This window comes from Astatotilapia calliptera, chromosome 3 (assembly GCF_964374335.1).
Source record: "Astatotilapia calliptera chromosome 3, fAstCal68.1, whole genome shotgun sequence".
Lineage (NCBI taxonomy): Eukaryota > Metazoa > Chordata > Actinopteri > Cichliformes > Cichlidae > Astatotilapia > Astatotilapia calliptera.
The window spans coordinates 11,120,341-11,140,248 of record NC_137424.1 but is presented as its reverse complement, the minus strand read 5'-3'; the positions used below and the strand labels follow the sequence as shown (position 1 = coordinate 11,140,248).

The following is a 19,908-nucleotide window of genomic DNA, read 5'->3' as shown; positions in this document are numbered from 1 at the left end:
CAGGGTCTGAGGGTACGACGCGACACCAAGCATGGGAAAACACAGGGCTTAAATACACAGGGTAGTAATGAGGGAATGGGCCACAGAAGGGAGACACAGCTGGGGGAGCTGAACTTTATAGATCTGAAAGTTGACCAATGCATACATAGTGACAACACATTATTTTATATTATGCTGAAGTCAGTTTTTATCCAATTTTATAACTATATCAAATAATAAAGTCTGCTTTGAAGTTTACTATGGTAACAATTCATCTTTTTAGGCTTTTCAGAAACACTGTAACTTCATAGGTATGAACCAACAAACCATTTTTCATCATGAAAATAAAAAATAAATCTAAAGGAGATAAACATCACAACTGTTCAACCAAGCATTAAGTCCATTTTGAAACAAAGAACGATGTACACTCAGCCAATCACATGGCAGCAACTCAATGCAGTGTAAAAGGTGAGATGTAAAATAAAACAATTAAAAATATTAATTAATCTTAATCAATCTTAAAATATGAAGCAATCTTCTAACTCCCCTTTACATACAAAGCTGTGGCCAACCTTACAAACCATTTTGAATTTTTTCCAGCCGAGGCGTTCAAAATAACCAAACTGCTAATAGTCACGGTTTAATTTGGGCAGCTGCCTGCCTAATATAATGTAAAATCATCACAATATTTTACACAAAGAGAGTAAATGTATCCTTGTACTCAGCTAAGACAGCTGGGCTGCTGTGGCTTGTGTTTATGTTCAGACATCTGATTTAAAAGCAGACTGTCATGGTTGCGGCTGTGTGCAGGCAGGATGAGGACCCAAACGCAAGCTCACGGAGGCAGGAATGAACTCAAAACACAGCTTTATTGCTGGAGAGAAAAACCATACAACCTAAACGAGGAAACTATAACGTAATACACAGAGAAACACACGGCCATGAATGAGGGAGAACGCGACACAGAACTGAGGGAGACGCAGACATAAATACACAGAGGGTTAACGAGGGAAGTGGGAGCACACGGGGAACACAGGTGACACTGATAATCATAACAAGACACGGCAGGAGTGAACGCAACACTGACGGGAGACTGTCAAAGTAAAACAGGAAGTACACGGAGGTTCAGAGAGGAGGAGAGACAGCACGGGGAGAGCACGGACATAACGGGCTGGGAAAACATGGAATAAAACTCAAGGAGGGGAAACGAGGGCTCACAGATAAACAGAGGGGCACACAGGAGGTAATCAAATAAGGAACATCTTAACAGAAGCCATGGCATAAATAAAGAACAACACACAAAACATATGAAAACTAAGAATGCTGGGCCAACATGGCCCAGGATCATGAAAGACAGCAAAAGACACTGAGCAGCATATCAGTCAGCATGGGAAAAATGCCATAGATTTAAGGAACCAGGCTAAAATAATTGGTTTCTAGTGGGTTCTATTGTAAGTGCTCTATATTTCAGCATGACATACTGTATGCATCCTACACTGAGAACCCTTGAAGCTGATCATCAGGGTATGCTGTGTATATTCTTACACAGAAGATAAAATAACATGCAAAGATTTTAGATGGTTGTGGTTGGTCCTTACACACAGATGTAAGGTCAAAAAAAAAAAAAATCACCCACAATGGATCGTTCACAGACGCTGGTCCAGTGGAACCCACTTCCACAAAGGCTGCACCTGCTCCGGCAGAACAGGAAGCATCAACTACATAGTAGCTATTTTCATAATTAAGACATCAACTATAGGTGTTCCCAAAATGTGCCATGTTGTCTGCACACCTGACAGCTCAATAAGTCCTGTGTTGGTTACAGATGGTGGTTGTTTCCAGAAACAGCACTTGCATAAAATAAGTACAGAGCACTTTATGAGCCAACCTGCTTCTTTAATGAGCATTTAGGTTGTTTGTATTCAGTGTTCACAGATAATATGCTCATTAAAAGGGGGGATCCACTATGTCCTTCTTCACAATCCTGTCTGCCAACTTTAAGAAGAAATCAGAGTGACGCAGAAGCTTTAAAACAGTGTTCAGAATAATCAGTGATGCTTTTATCTGAACTGATGACAGATAAAGATGAACGTGAGTGTGGCAGAAGAGTAAGTTCTCCCTCTTTCTTGGAAGTATACAAAAGTCTGTTGTTTCTAAAAAGTTCATAAACAAACAACAAGTTCTTACAGAATGAGACGTGAAGCCTGGAGACGAGCAGTTCAGACACGCTGTTATTAAATTCTACCTGAGCAGGTTATAGTTCACCTCAGTTACGGAAGAACAAATAACACTTGGCTCTGGGAGCTTCAGTTTTTATACACTGTCGTAGCACCACCCTAAGCCATCATTTGCATCAACATCACTAGCCCAGCAGTTCTAAGAAACTTCTGTTTGTGGTTCAGAACCTAATGTGACACCAATGAGCACAACAGCATGCAGCTGCAGGTTGTTGTTCATACCTGGCTTTACAATAAAGAGCCATGTTTGCAGGCAGCTGTTTGAAGTTTTGTGTAAAATATCATTTTTATAGAAATAAACCAAATGTGTCTAAATATATTAAGTAAACAATCAGAATAAGAACATTTTGAAATAAAATCCAAAAACTGCATCTGGCTTAGTTTTTGTTGAATAAATAATGACTCTGTGTAATATGTCATGTGTTGTATATGTAAGTTGTATTTGTACAATGAAGCCAGGCTTTCTTTGTGTTAGCTGCCTGACAAAACCTAAAACTCTAGTCAGAGATTGCAGGTGTCACAACAGACATGATCAGCTTTCTCTGTCGATCCTATCTTTCTGTTTCACACTCTGTGCACTCATATAAAAAAATCTTTAAAAAAATAATCACATGACTCTTCTTCCACACAACATGATCCCTGAGTGCCGCCTGCTCCAACCAGACATGTTCTCACAGCGACGATGGTGATAATTAAAATCTACAAAGAACGTGATAAACATTATTAAAATGCAGCACTGTTAAAGCAACGTGATTAATGCTGCATTAAAATGAGCCTTTAGCACATAGAGATGATTCAACAGTTTCATTTGAGTTCATTGTTTCTAAGGCAGATGCTACACCAGTGAAGGTGCACTTAGTTTTCACACACTGCTTCTGCATTGTGTCTTAGTTTTAGTGGATTAAATAATGACACAGTGTTTGTTTGTTTTTCTTTAGTAACAAATGACCTCAGACCAGCTTATAATATTTTATAAACAAATAAGCATAAATGCATAAACTCAGCCTGGAATAACATGGGATAAACATGGGATGTGCATTTTTTTATTTGTTTTGTGTTACTGAGTCTTGCAAGAATGCCAACCTTACCAGCAGCAGCTTGGTTGTTTTGTTTGTTGTTTTTTTAATTTAATGAGTGCTGAAAGTTGAGCAACAGCTGTGACAGCGAGAGAAGATGGAGCCAATTAGAAACAACTGTGAAAATGTACAATATGCAAGCTAAGAAAGCAAAGTGCAGCAATGTTGCCATAATTTTTGTTATTGTGGTATTTTTTTCAACGTTCACTGAAAATCACTTCTCTCATATTTCCTCTTTATTATTTTCATCACTGTTTAAGAAACGTAACAAAGTCTTATAAAGCATCTAAACCAGCATCATGAAGTGATGTTTAAAGATGGCAGCAAGCTCACAGCATCTCTCAACTCAAGAGCAACATTCAAAGTGCACAGGCTGAAGGAAATGATTGATTTTATCACATGCAATTACAATACGCCTTTTCATCTGTATCTGTGTGTACAATGGGTATCGTTGTTTGTCCCAGCAGTTTACAATACAGAGTGTGCACGTCTGTGGGGCTTTTATAAAGATTTCTACACAGCAAATCCAGCATGTCCAAATTAACACCATCAGATTTGATTTCAACACTATTAAAGTGTCTATATGGGTCCACACCAGAGAGTGTTAATTTAACTCTTTTTGGAGAGTTGGTACATTAACTCTGATTTAGTGTTAAATATCAAATCTGCCTGGAGTTGAAAATTTAACACTCATTAACACTAACTAGGTGTTAAGAGTTTATATATTAACTCTTACAGAGTATTTTATTTTGACTACAAAAGAGTTATCGTCTATTTAATTCTAAAAAGTGTAAATTTTACTGTTCTGATCTTTTAGAAATTCCTTGGGGCTTTTATAAAGATTTGTATTTGCATTGATACAATTGCTTGGATCACAAATTGTTCTAACTTGATTAAAGTCACCAATGATAAAGGTATTCTTGCGCTTACAGTTACCATTATTATCTCTGTTTGCTATCAGATCATCACATCCCCCTTGTGGGATCATGTTGATGATATGCTGGTTTTCGAATTTCTGAACACGTCCGTTAGTCATGCAGAGCACAGTGCCAGAGAGCGCCACCAGCAGGAACATGGAAGTCTTCATTGTATTTCTATATTGAAAAAGTAAACAGAGTGAATATATAAATCAGTATTATTTCATTTCATTTATTAACTTGTTTATTTTTGTTTCCTAAATGTTAATCGTGCTTAACTATTAGAGTAAAAATACAGATAGATAGGAAACTCTCTGAAAAGTCAAACTGTCTTCAGTGAGTTTATATATTTGCCAGAGGAAAGGTCAGAATCTGCATATCTGACCACTTTGAATCAATTTATATCTAAACAGAAATCAGTAAAAGTTAAAATCACTTTTATCAATATCCTCACTTATGAGGATATTGATATCCGTATAACTGGAGTTATTATAGATTTTCATACATGACATTTGTGAAAAAGGCGAGGGTGTCAGGGTCCCTGTGTCTACCCGGTCGCCTCAGTATGGCTACATGTGTTTCTTTGTTTTGATTTTGTCCCCGCTCTCTCCCTCCCTCCTTCTCTCACTGCCTGGGCGGAGCTCATCTGTGGGCTCCTGCCCTTGGCCCACGCACCTGGTGACACCTGTGGCTCATCACCCAACAGTGTTCCAGTCCCCTTATAAGATGGCAGCCCTGTATTTCTCGTCGCTGGACCGTTGCCGACTCTCGTCAGTGTTAACCCCAGCTCAGTTCGTTCTCGTGTTTCCCTAGCGATCTTCTTACAGTAACCTTTTGCATCTCTGTGAATAGATTTCCCTGGACCTGCCCCTGTGTTACCTGAGCGATCAAGTGTGTGAGGATTGGAGCGAGCTTTTGTGTTTCTTGTGGAGTGTGAAGAGGAGCGTGGAGCGTGGATGGAGTGAGGACTTTGGAGCGTGTGTGGACTGCAAGTGTCTTTCCCCCCTCCTGTTCGTGTGTGGATTCCCGGAACCCATCTTTTCCCCACTGTGTAAATAGATCACCTGGTGCTTCTGTAAATAAAAAACCTTTATTGTTCCCTACTCAGAGCCTACGCGTGAGTCCGTTCAGTCCCGTTGTGACAGAGGGTAAGGACGTAAATCGACTGGTAAAGAGGGACTGGTGAAGAGTCTGCAGCCGCAGCACCAATCCATCTGTCCATCTCCTGTTCCCTTCTCTGATCACTCGTGAACAAGACTGCGAGTTTTGTAACTTCATAAAAGCAGTAATTTGTTTGCCAGAGTGCCCCTTCCACGTCACACCCTGTTCTTTCCTTCTTGTCTTATATGAAAATTCACTTTGTGTAGCTTTTTGGGAAATTGTTAAACTTCAGGAAGATTCTGAACATGCCCCATCGTTTAGCCAGCTCTTTGGAGCTAAGCAGGTTCAGGCCTGTTGTTGTAAGTTTTATAAAACGATCTCATTTAAACGAATAATCCAGCTGAAGCTTCAGACAGCCGTCAGACAGTGAAACACTGCCATCTGCTGGACTCGAATAACAAAGACGCTGCTTTGACGGGTGAGGGAGTTTCAACAAGTCTGCAACGACTCAAGCATCAAACTACAGAACTATTATAGCGGACATGGTGCTCTAATGACTGCTTCATTAACGCAGCTCAGAAAGGATCAAACATATCAATAAATTATAAAACACAAAACGTCTCTTATTGCCCAGGGCTCAGGAAGTGAGTGACCACTTAAGTGTGTTCAACAGGAAGCTAAAGACTGGTGCTGTTAAAGTGTTCAAAAAACAGCAGGAGCTCGGTGTGAGGCCACAGTGGGCCAAAAAACACAAGATGACCTCCAGCGAGGACAAAATGTATCTGGACGTCTCTGTGAGCATCTGTCTCACTGTGTAAGTGTAGCACAGTGTCTGTGTGTGCATGGCTGGGTAAGAGAGACAGCACAACTGAAAGCACTCAGACGAGGACCCGGTGCATCGTCTGTCTCATCTCAGCCAGTTTACTTACAAACTCTTTAAGTTTGAATTTTAAAGCCGACAATGTGCACAGGGCAGTGATATTTAAAATGAAGGTAAACTATTCCAATCTCTGCAGCCCCAATTGTGTATCTCACACACACACACAGTCCTGAATTCATTACTGAAGTCTCATCCAGACGTTCAATGTGCTGTGTAATTAAATTGAGACGTGGGGTCAAAATTCCCACCTAGATTGCGTGAGATGAAATAGAAATCGGCTCTCCTCTAACTGACTTTATAGAAATAATTACATAAGCTGCATTTATAACTGTTATTAAATAACAGCAGCACACGAGAACTAAAGTGTAATCCCAGCACATTTCGCTTCGCTTGCACTGATTCTTTAGAGATGACGACCGTGGTGGGTAATTAAGGGCAAACAATATACAAGTGGCGTGAAAAATGGAGGCTGCATTACCTTTCCAAAGCTTCCTTTCCCGATGGCCCGCAGTATCTGGAAGTGGTCAAAGTTCACTGTGGAGAAAATGAGAAGCAGTTAGTGAGAACGTGTCAGTTTGAGCTGAGCTATAAAACAGGGAACATGACATGTACAGCACTGTGCAAAAGTCTTGAGCCATCCCTCATTTGCTTCCAGGGATCCGGACTTCCCTGTAATCTTTAAAGTGGTATTAAGGAATAGCTCTCCAGGCTTTTTAAAGTGTTTCTGATTTTTAATCCAGGGCTTGTATTTGACCACTTTTTGTCTGTTAAGACCCTTCACACTAATCTCTGAAACATTCAAACATAAACAGACACCTAAGTCATGGAAAGGACCAGAAAACTTAACAAAGAACCAATTTTAAATTGTATCTGTACACATTTACTTGCAGCCTATTGCAAAAAAACAAAAGCCCACATCATTTGTTCTCACTTCTTTAGTTGAAGAATGCAGTTAATAACACCGTTAACACAAACTGACCTGGCAAAACACGAAAAAATAAGGGGGTGGTTCAAGACTTTTGCTCGGTACTGTATGAGAAATGGAAATGTGCACTTCACAATGTATCGCTGCACTTCGGCAGTACTGTGAAGATTAAATGTTTTTTTCTTCCCGATGCATGTGAAAGGTTAAGACTTACATCTCCAAATGTACTGGAACTGATTTGAACCAGAGGACTCAGCCACACTGTTACTATGTACTGCATAAACACGTTTACCGATGAAGCTAAATCAGACGCTGTCCTGACTGTGTGGCTAAATTTTGTGCTGAAAGCATCAAATCAATTGAATATCATTAACTTGCTATGAGAGGTTTTTACTCCAAGTGTGACTTTTTCTGGCTTCATACGCCTTTCAGGGTCAAATTCAAGCACTTTGTGAGCACGTTTAATGTCCATTTTCAACATTTTCCAGCACATTACCATAAAAAGGATGCATATTTCACTTCGCATCACCTGAATAAGACCACGTGAAAGGCCAAATTAATAATAAGTCTTCTCATCAGATATTGATGCTTCTTTCTTATGTGACACAAAAAACAGGAGGAGACAGATCTTTGCTTGTGTTGTTTTTTAAGTTCATTCATTCAAAACTAACTGTAAGACGCTTAACTACATTGCAGTCTGTGTTATTGCTGTAGACCTAATTATCACCTTTAAAGTGTTTGTGCTAATAACATCATGTAGAGTAAGACAGGCATAGAGAACAGCACTGACTGGGAGAGGCTTTGAACAGATGACATACTCAGATCAATTCAACACTTTAGACTTTAAAAATGCACAAGCGTCTTTCAAAAACCCATTTATTTAATCTATCATCATTGATATTATTATGTACAGTTATAATGTACTGTTCATCTCCCTTAAATAAACAGGCAGCCTTAAAGTGTGAAATAGTCACTTGTCTACTGTCTCAGTGGCTGATAGTGCCCCACAGGCCTCAATGTCAGCTTGAAGCCATCATGTTTCAATTGTTTAATGATAAACAGATTTTGAATGAAAGCGAGGAAACTTCGGTAGCACAAAAAAGTGCCTATTCTTTGTTCCCATATGGTTCAGTCATATTACCGTCATTTCCCCCTAAGCTGTTCCCAAAGACACCAGGTTAATACTTGAAAAGGCTGCAGCGATACACAAAAATATCATCAATATTCTGTTTACTTGGTGACAACGTCGCTTTTAGCCTTCAATCAGAAAGCCTGACGTTGGCTAGTTAAGCATCGGGCTAACGTTTAACGCTTTCACTTGCAAGAGCACCTGGCTGCAGCCACTGTGGACCTCCACAGTAACCGGAAACACGTAACTTCAGTTAAATCGACTTTGACAGCGAAACTAAATTGCGTTTTTGTTACTATTGATGCTGCTGAGAAATAAAAATGGTTTTAAGTGTGGTTTTTTTTTAACACTCTGGGTTTGTTCATAAAAATTCCCCTAAATTGTTCGTGGCACAAAAGTGACACTTGCTGTTTCGCTGATTTATTTTTTTTTTTACAGCACATCGCGTTGTGCGTTCTGATTGCTGTAGACCATTGTCAATCAATCTAGTCCAGTGTCTCCTGTACAGGAGCGGTCCCTAATAGGCCCACGGACCGGTCCCGGTTCGTGAGTCTTTTGGTACCGTTCCGCGAGAGTTGATCCTCCGGTGTGAAATGTATGGTTGTAGTTGTGTGTCTTATTTTGAAAGAACTATTTACGCGTTACCATAGCGACCAGAGAGCGTTAAGAAGCAGAGAGGAGGATGTCACTGTCATTGTTGTTGGCGCACAGCTCAAGTCACGTTTATTATTATATTTACAAAATACCACAGTTTCTTTTTTTTATTCTTTTGTTGTATTTATCCGCGACACCTTAAAGGTCGTTCCCTGAAAATATTGTCTGACATTAAAGTGGTCTGTGGTGCAAAAAGGTTGGGGACTCCTGCTGTACAGTACAGAATGCGTTTAGCTTGTCGAATTTACATAAATCTTCGATCGCTAGCAGTGTAACTCTGAAGTGCTGCACTGTATGTTTGTACGTTTTCTCCCAAACAAACACAACAATGCCGACGAAACGTTTTGCACCCTCAAATGCACCTTCAGGTTTCATTCCATGATACTGGAGTCATGTTTCTACGAAGGTTTGAACTCTAAGAGTGTTTAAACAAAAGAGAAAAGTGTGAAAATGTTCATGCCTGTCTGAGAAAAGTGTATAAAGCATGTAGTGAGGGGTTTTACAGTCTTAACATCTATAATAATTGTAAAAAATAAAGTTGGCTACTTCGTGGATTTCACCTACCGCGGGTTATTTTTTGAACGTAACACCAGCGATAAACGAGGGGCTGCTGTATTAGTAATAGTAGTGTCTGGGACATCTAATTGATTAACATCAACATTGATTATTATGCACTATTATTTTTGTTCAAGGAGAGCCAAAAATATAAAACTCTCTCTCAGCTTGTTTGTTGCCAAAAATGGCCACTTTTTGTGTATGTTCACAAAATGCTATAAAATGTATATTTCTTAAAACATTTATCTACTTTTGCCGACGTGACTCTTTAAAATAGCACCAGTCCTTTTCATCAAAATCAAAATTGTATCTGAGCATCGGGGAAAAGGCTGTCTTGCAATTGTTGAGGTCACTAGTGTGTGCCCCATTTCTTCCAGGATCACTCTCTTTATAGGTTTTAGTGGAATCCTAGTACTGTGAAGTGGTTTCATGGTACAAAGGGATTGTATTCCAAGGTCTGGGAGACTGTAGAAATGAGCAGTGATGCCCTTCCTACCATCTTTCCAGAAAAATAAGTGATCTGGAAGCTGTTAGGCTTACTTACAGCAGCAGCACTTTCTGCACCTGCATAAACTCCAGGACACATTTACTAACGGTGTTTGTTGCTGTATGTGCTGCAGCTTTGAATTTTTTAATAATATATATTTTGTTAATATTTTGGCTATGGTGTCTTGTTTTGAAATGTACAAGAGTAAAAGTGTTTTTAGCAGGTGCTTCAAAGCTAAGTTTGACTGGGAAACTCAAAGCTCAATAGGCTGTATCAACAGAAATTCACTGCAGCCTATGTAATATTTCATGCGTCATAATTTATTCTACTCTATCTTGCAAATACATATTTGTGTGGCAATGTCATGCACAACACACACAACTATTAGATCCTTAAGATCAAACCCGTGTCATTCTTTTGGTCCACTGCAGTGAAGTAGTCAAAAAAAAGAATAAGTGACGTGTCCACAGATGGCCAGGATAGAGCCCAGAGTGTTAATGTTTAAAATGTATAAAAATATTATTGATTGCAATTCTTTACTGTTAATATCAACAATAAGCTTTTTATTTTGAAATTACAAGTTTAAAAAAAATGCTGTTACATTTACATTTAATGCTGTTACACTGTAATCCTTTATTATAAGTATGGACACAGAATAAAGTGAACAACATTTTGAAATAAGTTTAATTGGAATTTTGTACTACGCAAAAAACAAAACAAAAAAACAACAACAACATATTAAACAAACAAACACAGCCAGTGCCTTCATTTGTCTATTACATGTCAAACATAGCACTGACCCTTAGCCCCTGCTCATCAGCACATGCTTTCAAAAAGAGCTCCATGTCCTCTGCAAACTGAAAAACAAAGAGGAACAAGTCCCTTGCTCCAGTGTCTTCTTCCTCTGACATGTCTCTTAAGACCCTCTGCTGGTCCCCTTGATTTAAGGACAGATATTTGGGCATTGTTACATGTCCACGGAAAAGTGCCTTATTTTGGACAACCCAGTGCACAGCAGGACGCAGATCTTCAACAACTGCTGGCTCCTGTGTCAGGCAAATGGGGATGAAAACATAGTTATTTCTCTGTTGCAGAACAGTTTTTTAACAGTTATTCAAATTTCACTAACCATGTAATTACACTACTGTTTAAATTGAATACTGACCTGACTGCCTTCCTGGAACTTGCGCTTTTTCAGTCTGAAAATGAGCACGTGTTGTCCTTCAAGCACAGCTTTGGCTTCCTCTCTCCAGTGTGCAAATAGCTTGCCAGAGCTACGAAGAGTAAGGCCACAGTGAGGCATGTCATTTTCATGGACTTTCCATCAGCTGCAGTTTTATTGAACACAGAGGGTAGAGCCAATGAATGTTCTAACAAAGACTCAGAAAATGGTTCAGATACCGAAGACAAAACCTTGGGGGGGAAACGGGGCTCCTCGAAGAGTACTGCCGGAGGAATACGGGTCTCCTCGGAGAGTTCAGCGGGGAGCAGTCCTGATAATGGTGGCTGACTTGGTATTGAAGAATGCTGACAAGACAATAAATGCCTTGCCATATCCCCACGCCATATGATTGTAATCTTACAGACAGGGCGGTGAAAGTGTCCTGCAATTCTGGCTTTAAGCCCGAATTCCAGATTGATGTGTGCATCTAAAACAGAGAGAGAAACAGATAAACACCATATATACATTTAAGTTAAGGATTTAGCAGAAATAACAATTTACAGTTGGCATGTAATAGATTTGGGAAGAAAATCCTTGAAAAAACCCCCACAAATATTTTAAAAGACACTTTAATCTGTGAGACATGTTTCTATTGACATATAACAGTCAATTGAACAGGGGCTAACTAAAATCTGGGCAATAAAAAAGCTGTACAGAAAAGAATAACGAATAGAAGTATTGATAAATATCTAAATCTGTTTGTGACGAAATTTACAGTGTTGACGCTAACCAAAGGTGTCACAAGTACACACGTTCCTTACTACAGTTTAGATACCTCTGTTTAGACAGCACTGACTCGACTTTTTAGTCAAGTCGAAGTAAGAAGTACAGGGTCTAAAATATAATTTATGTACAAAATTTTGAAGTAATCTTGCGTCCAAAGCACGCGTGTGGGGGGCTGATTTACAAATGTACGGATTACAAAGTACAGATACGCGTGCTAAAATGTGAGAAGTAGAAGTATAAAGAAGTATACAGTAGGCACAAAAAAGTACAGCAGTAAAGTAAAGATACCAGAAAATTCTACTTAAGTACAGTATTGAAGTATTCGTTATTTTGCATCTCTGACGCCAACAATAAATCATACTCTAATGCAAAATGTGGTTTTTGCTTCTTCTCGCCCACAGAAGCCGTTAATCCAGCTCTCTTACTTAAACCAGGCCCAGGAAAAAGCATATTTGTGTGTTTCTCTGCCATGGAGCACGATGAAAAAACATTAAAATAAATTGTAACGCTAAATAAGTGGCAACATGATCATTGTAAGAAAACTAGACGATTCCTAGAATTATAAAATCACTAACGGCAAATTTATTTAAGAAAGACTTAACCAACCTTTGTGATCAACTTGCAAGACTTCCACGGTATCCATGCGTGCTTCCGGCTACTGTGGAGGTCACGTGTTTCCGGTTAGTGTGGAGGTCACGTGTATCCGGTTACTGTGGAGCTCCACAGTGGCTGCAGCCAGACCCTTCTCTTCACTTGAGGGAAGTAACTCGTATTACTGCTACTGCTGTGTAATCTTGGTTTAATTCACAGCATATTCTACAAGTTACCCTGCAATAACTAACTGTTAGAATAGCGGCACCGTATTGTATCGCACTGAGTGCACTTCAATCCTTTATCCCGCGAGTTTGCTAGCTAGCAAAATAATAATACCAATTTTAAACAAATAACATGTGTAACGTACACACTCGAGAAAATTATCTACTAGTACTTACGCAAACTCCCCCGTTGTGAAAACGTACAAATCCTTCTTGTATTTTTCGTTTTCCAGCAAACACTCATTAAAATGGCCTCCAGGCACATTAGCGCATTCACCCCCGACTGATCAGGGAGGGGGTGAGGGGTCACACATTGAAACAGACTAACGTGCAGAGGTACAGCCCAGGCAGAGAAATGTTGCTTTTAGACTTTGCGACTCGTTTTATTTCTCTATCTGATAAGAAAACTATTCAATCAGATAGTTATTTGTGGTGAATGAAATACGGTTACAGTTTCAAGACGTTTTAAGCACCAAATCCGAAATCCAAGCACTGCAATATTAAAATCCAATTCAATTTCTTGTTTGCTCCGAAATCTACGACATGACTATATACAGAAAAGCTTGACATGGTATGCAAAAAAAACCCCGAAGACAATACAAATACAAATACATGAACAAAAAATGTTTTAACTGTCAGTTATGTCATTTTAAAATTTTCCAAAACTAACATTTTCTTTGATTGACTGATATTAAATTGATTAGGGTCAAGTTTAGTGTGAACAATATTACACAAACAAGCACGTGTGCGCATGCGCACATATTAGAATCGCTTCGATCGCTTGTGACGCGGTAACTTTGCTTTGAACCTTTCTGACGTCATAACTTTGCTTTGATCCCAAAACCCATAAATAGGAGCGCTCACCTGTTACTTTATGCTTAACGGACGTTGACCTGCAGCAACTAAAACCCTTTCGAGAAGTTTTGAGAGCAATTTATGAGAGAAACCAAAACAAGTTCAGTTTTGTTTCTCACCAATCCACAGCGCAAACAGACACATTACACCATGTCAGCCAACCCATCCTTCGGCTCAGATGAGCTTGGAATATCTAAAGGGACCATTTTGGGAGATCACCACATGGTGGAGGCTTTCCTTGGAGAAGGAAGCTTTGGTGTTGTAACGAAATGTCGCGATACAAAAAAGAACCAAACTGTTGCTATTAAAGTCAACAAGAGCGACCCTGAAATTCTGCTCCAGGCAAAACTGGATCCAGACAGAGATGCTTGGATCCAGACAGGTGCAACACTGTCGAATGGAACGGCTATTTCCTCGATGGAGAGCGCATTTGCTTGAATTTCGAACTCCTCGACCAAAGCCTGTCAGACTACATAGGGGACCGGAAAAACCAAGGTCTCCCAATGAGAGAAATCAGGCCAATTTTGCATCAGCTCGCAAATGCTCTGTTCCACCTGGGTTCTGTGGGAATAGTGCATGCTGACCTCAAACCTGTCAACATCATGGTTGTGAACCGCAGTGAGTCTCAAGTCAGAGTCAAACTTATAGACTTTGGCATCGCATGTAACACCTCTGCAGTGATTCCTGGTGACTGTGTGGGGACAATTGGTTATTGTGCACCTGAGATTATGCTTGGCACTCCATATGATGAAGCAATTGACATGTGGTCTCTGGGGCTGGTAGCTGTGGAGCTTGCTACAGGGGTGCCTCTCTATCCTGGGGAAGACGATTATGACGTTTTGAAATTCATAATTGAAACTCAGGGTCAGCTACCAGATCATCTCCTAGAGTCTGGCTTGTACACTGACAGCTATTTCATCGAGGATAACCACAACGAACAGCGCTGGACATTTAAGACCCAAGAACAATTTCAATACGAGACAGATTATCGATCCAAGGAAACTCAATATATAAAACTTAAGCGTCTCGATGACCTCGAACAACTGCTGAAAGTTAGGCGAGGACTGGAAAATGGCCAAACATTATTTGTAAGGCTAATCAAAGAAATGTTGGCCTTGGATGCAAATCAGCGCATAACACCCTCGGAGGTTCTGAAGCATCCCTTTTTCGACCCTGGCCTCTCAAGGAGAACCCCCTGCACGGACATGAATAGTACAGGGGGACAAAACCTTGTGCTCTCTCAGCAGCAATCATCGTTTGGGTGGCCAGAATTTTAGGGGAGCTAGAAATTCTTGTGGAAAAAAAGCCCAAAACAATAACATCAACAAAAACAACCAATGAATGTGGTCTTAAACTTGGGCACAATTTGGCTTGAAATCCATCAACTAATCTCTCAATATTCAAAGCGGAGCAGCAGACAACTTACCATCACATCAGTCCTTCAATCAGACCTACAACAAACGTCTTCCTTCTCTCTCTTTTTTTTTTTTTTTTTTTTCTTTTTAAATGACATCAGAAACAGCAGTATGCGACATTACGTGATGGCAGAGCTTCAGTTCATCCTTTCCTTCCCAGGAGTTTTTTTTTTTTTTTTTTTTTAATAAATAGGACAGGGGGAATGAATGAGAGAAAGAGGGGGAGAGAAAGAAAGAAAACCAAAGGGGAGAAGAGACGGTGAGAAGGGGGGGGAAGAGAGAGAAAAAAAAACAAAAAAAAACTCCTGGGTCACCTGTATGGAGAAAAAAACAAACAAACAAAAAAAACAAACAGAGGAGACCGCAAACAACAAAGAGCAACATAATAATAGAGAAAACAAAGCACCATCACAATAAACTAGCTAGTCATAGATATCAATAGTTACTAAATAATAAACGATATTGTGCAGCACGCAAGATAGACAGCGCACAGTGTGCTTTGAGGCAGCAGCCAAGAAAGCTTTAGTCCGCGTCTGTGAATACCCATGTGTGCATACCTGTGTGGATCAGCATGCTTGCATTCCAAAGGTTTCTCCATGTAATGATCTGCTAGGGAGTGTGGGGGGGCCACAGCCCCGTCCTCCAGGGTGTGAAGCGGGTATGGAGGAGATCAAAACTCCAGACATCCAGAGGCCCCCAGAACACAAGAGACCATGGAAGACCAACAGAGGGGCAGCCGCGCCACTGTTCCAGTAAGAGCTGAGGAGAGTCCCAGATGAGGGCTCGCCCAGCAGCCGCGGAGCAGAAGTCAGGGGGAGTTGCAGTGACGCGCCCGTGAGCTCCGCCGGCCCCCAGCTGTGCCTGAGTGACCGAGCCCCAGGCCGAGAGGCCGGGGGCACCCCACCTCCAAAGGGGCCCGAGCGAGCCCCAGGCCCCAGGCCCCGACAAGCGGCCGCCAAGGAGTGAGCCGGTGTGTACCCGGACGCCCACCCCCAGACACAAAGAACCACCAACACACCGACACCTGAGGGAGTCCGCCACCGGCAGGGGAAGTGGTGGTGGGTGGAGATAGGCCTCCAAACCTTGGAGGGCCTGAGGTGTCCCCAGAGAGGTGGCGTCTGATACCCAACCTGACATATAGACACAGACATACAGGCACACACAGACACAAACATCCATTCCCACCCTCATGCTCTCATATGCACTCACTCCACACTCAACCAACGTGGAGACAGACATAAAGAGACGCTGTACACACAATCACACTCCCCAAGCGTACTCTACAAACCGGGTCTAGGTACCCTTGCCCCTGGAGGGGGGAATTGCACCCAGACCCAGGTGGTGTTACCCTTTTCCCTGCGGTGGGGAGAGGCAGACCACCCCGACTCCGCAGCAGCAGGGAGGCCCCACACCCCAGACCGCAGTCGGACGGCCAACTCCTCCTAGCCCCCCTGCTCCAGCAGGCCGCAGAGAATGGGGGTGGGAGAAGACTCCAAACCTCCCTCCACCCGCTCATTGTAGTGTTGATGCATATGTGTTCTAAGGTGCAAAAAACCCAGGAGGGCATGGAGCTACCTGCCAAGGAGCAGCAGGTAAGCGCATAGTCCCTCCTGCTAGCCCTCAATGACTAAGTGTATTTAAAATTGAGAGGTGGGCAACGACGTCAGGGGTGAGGTATACACCCTGATGGTAATTTGGACTCCGTGATTGTGCCCACCCCCAAGATCCTATATGTATGTGTAATGAGAGTGTGAATAATGTGAATGTCTAAGTTGTGGGATAAAATTGAGGCAGAGGCAGCCAGAAGGGGACAGAGGGGGGGGGGTCTTCCTTCTCTCACCCCAACCGGTCACAGCAGATGGCCGCCCCGACCTGAGCCTGGTTCTGCCGGAGGTTTCTTCCTGTAAAAAGGGAGTTTTTCCTTCCCACTGTCGCCAAAGTGCTTGCTCATAGGGGGTCATATGATTGTTGGGTTCTCTGTATGTATTATTGTAGGGTCTACCTTACAATAATACATACAGCCTTGAAGTGACTGGTGATGTGATTTGCTGCTGAATGAATTGGGAACTAATTGGAAATCTGGATATTAATTAAATAAACCTGCTTTGAGCATCAATTAATTGTTGTTTGAAATTCTTTATAAATATATAAATATAGTGCCACTCTTCTACTGTTTAAATTGCAACTGTTTAAAACTGACTAATTTATTCATACACTTGAGCATAAACACACGCACAGTAAATGGCCTGTATTTGTACAGCGCTTTACTTAGTCCCCAAGGACCCCAAAGAGCTTTACACTACATTCAGTCATTCGCACATTCACACACACATTCACACACTGGTAATGGCAGCTACATTGTAGCCACAGCTGCCCTGGGGCGCACTGACAGAACATTGCAGAACCTTCAGCACCTCGTATGAAAAATATTTGACTGTGTGCATGCTTTTAGCACTGTTTGGATTTGAGAAAATCTAAAATAAATCGAAATTTGCTTTTAGAAGTTGTTTTATAAAGTTCAGTGGTATATTATGCATACAATAGGACATCTATTTAGATTTACATCTTCCACAGAAAAAACTGCACATTACTGAAACTTAGTATACTGGACTTTGTTGTTGTCCCACACAGGTTCAATTTCGAGTGGTAGATGGCTCAGTGCTCAGTCAACCAAGATTTTATGATAGTGGGCACAATGAGATAGATAAGCTGCTTGTAAACAGTACTTTTATGCTCTCTTTTTCCATTTGGATAAGAAAGAAAGAACCAGGAAACAAAGGCAAACAAATAATCTGTGCCTTTATCCCAGATTCACATTATAGGAACAGCTGCTCAAAGACCACTGTAGTCTTTGCTTACTGCACTTTTATCTAGATCTATGCAAAGTGATCCACTACACCTACTTTTACAGTTAAATCATTTTATGAGCACTGATGCCATTTTAATCTGAGTTTCTACTCAAATACAATCAGTAAAGAAAAACACAGTCTGTGACGTTTGTTTTGAAGGAAAAGGTATTCCCTGCAAATGTTTATCTGTGTGAGACTATTCAGAAAACAGTCATTTTGTTTTATAGGTGAGACACTTGGCCTCTTTTTTCCTTGTTCTACGTTTGTCTTTTGTCCGATTACTCTGGAACACAAGATGGAAAACTGATATTCTCATGTTAAAAATATAGAAAAAGGATTTTATCACCCATAAATGTTAACTTCTCATGCCTCTAAGCACAAGCAGGAGCAGAAGTGCCCTCTGCAGTTTGTGTGTGGAAGTGCAAAAGCTTACAGCACCTGGTATTCCCAGGCAGTGTCCCATCCAGGGCCGTGCAGAGAGCTTTAAAGGGGCGGGTGCTCAAAGTTAAAAAGGGGCACATTGAACCAGGTTGAATAACAACAACACACATTCATCAAGAATCTAATATGGGAAGGGCAGGGCTGTGTTGATCTGAGACTGTAGACATTAAAAAGTCCATAGGAGAGATGGTAGCTGATTAAACAAGTGTCATGAGATAATAACAAAATGCAAAGATTGGTGACAGCGCTTGGAACCATAAGGCAACAAAAACTATGAGAAATAAACTAGACTCTGCCTGTGAATCACTCTTTGCTTCTCTTCTTCCTTCCATCCCATCATTTCATATATCACTCTCTACTTGCTGTCTATCTGAGAACAAGGCACAACTTGTTATTGCAATAAACTATAATCTAATCATCCACACCTAACAACTCCAGCACTTAATCTATAATACACTCAACAAAAATATAAACGCAACACCTTTGTTACTGCTCCCATTCCCAATGGGATGGACGTAGAGACCTAAAATTCATTCCAGATACACAATATAACCATCCCTCCCAAACAGTGGTCACAAATCAGTCCAAATGTGTGGTAGTGGGCACATCTGCTATATTGAGATAATCCATCCCACCTCACAGGTGTGCCACATCAGGATGCTGATCTGACGACATGAGTAGTGCACAGGTGTACCTCAGACTGCCCACAACAAAAGGCCACAGTTCTCCCTCTGAACCACTAGATGTCTCTGTTATCTAAATGAAGACGTGCAGCACAGCAACCACAGCAGCGCTCAGATCACACGTGTCCTGTTATTATGTATAAAAGCATGAAACAGGTGAGACAGGTGGGATCAATATTAATGTTGTGGAAATATATGAAAAAGAAACAAAAGAGTGAAAACATTTCGTGTTTCTAGAAAGATCTTTCAGCTCATAGCTGCTCACAGACTGTATTTACAAGTGACAAACTGCAACTCTACAGTACATCTACAGTATATATCAAATATATTCTGTATTCAAATCTATTGAGTGATGTTTGAAAGTCTTTCCAGGTGAGTTTGATCCATGAGGGTCTGAAGCCAGAGTCAGACAGAGACTGTGCAGAGACTGTAGAAGGACAGAGCAGCAGCAGAGCAGTCCAGATACACTGATGATCCTCTGTCAGATCCAGAGGGACACACAGGGATGATGCTGGACTCTACATTGTGTCTGACAGTGGAGCTGTTCTCAGAGCAGTTCACTCTGCAGCACTGACAGTCATCTGCACTTCTTCTCATTCCTCTGTCAGTCACTGCTGGATGAAGCTCTCCTCTCCACCTCCCAGTAACATGGCCCAGTCAGAGCGTCTCTACACACAAGCTGCTGCTGCTTCAACCTCTCTGGATCATCAGGACACAGCTCCTCCTCTCTCAGCACACACACCGTCCTGTTTACCATCATCAGCTCCACCTGCAGAGAGAAGAAGGAAGAGCAGAGGAGATAAACGAGTGTTTCCAGAGACTCTTCATCAGCTGTCAGTCAGTGATGCAGCACATCCAGTATAAAGAGCAGCAGGGACTTCAGTGCTGGGACTGTACTAGGACTCATTGTTGCTTCACTTTTTCTAATCTTTGGATTTTCATTGAAGTTGCTGACAATGTTT

At 41.2% G+C, this 19,908-nt stretch overlaps 1 protein-coding gene and 1 long non-coding RNA gene across 2 annotated transcripts in view; both read right to left on the bottom strand.

Annotated features, from left to right (window-relative positions):
* LOC113011589 (NACHT, LRR and PYD domains-containing protein 12-like) overlaps positions 1-19,908 on the bottom strand; it is a 534,299-nt gene that overhangs the window by 421,266 nt on the left and 93,125 nt on the right. The gene's annotated exons all lie outside the window — the stretch shown is intronic.
* Positions 10,385-12,900, bottom strand: LOC145425208 (uncharacterized). Its single transcript, XR_013905875.1, has 3 exons — positions 11,342-12,900; positions 11,106-11,214; positions 10,385-10,986 (listed from the first exon to the last, which is right to left on the bottom strand). It is a non-coding gene; the product is annotated as an uncharacterized LOC145425208 (long non-coding RNA).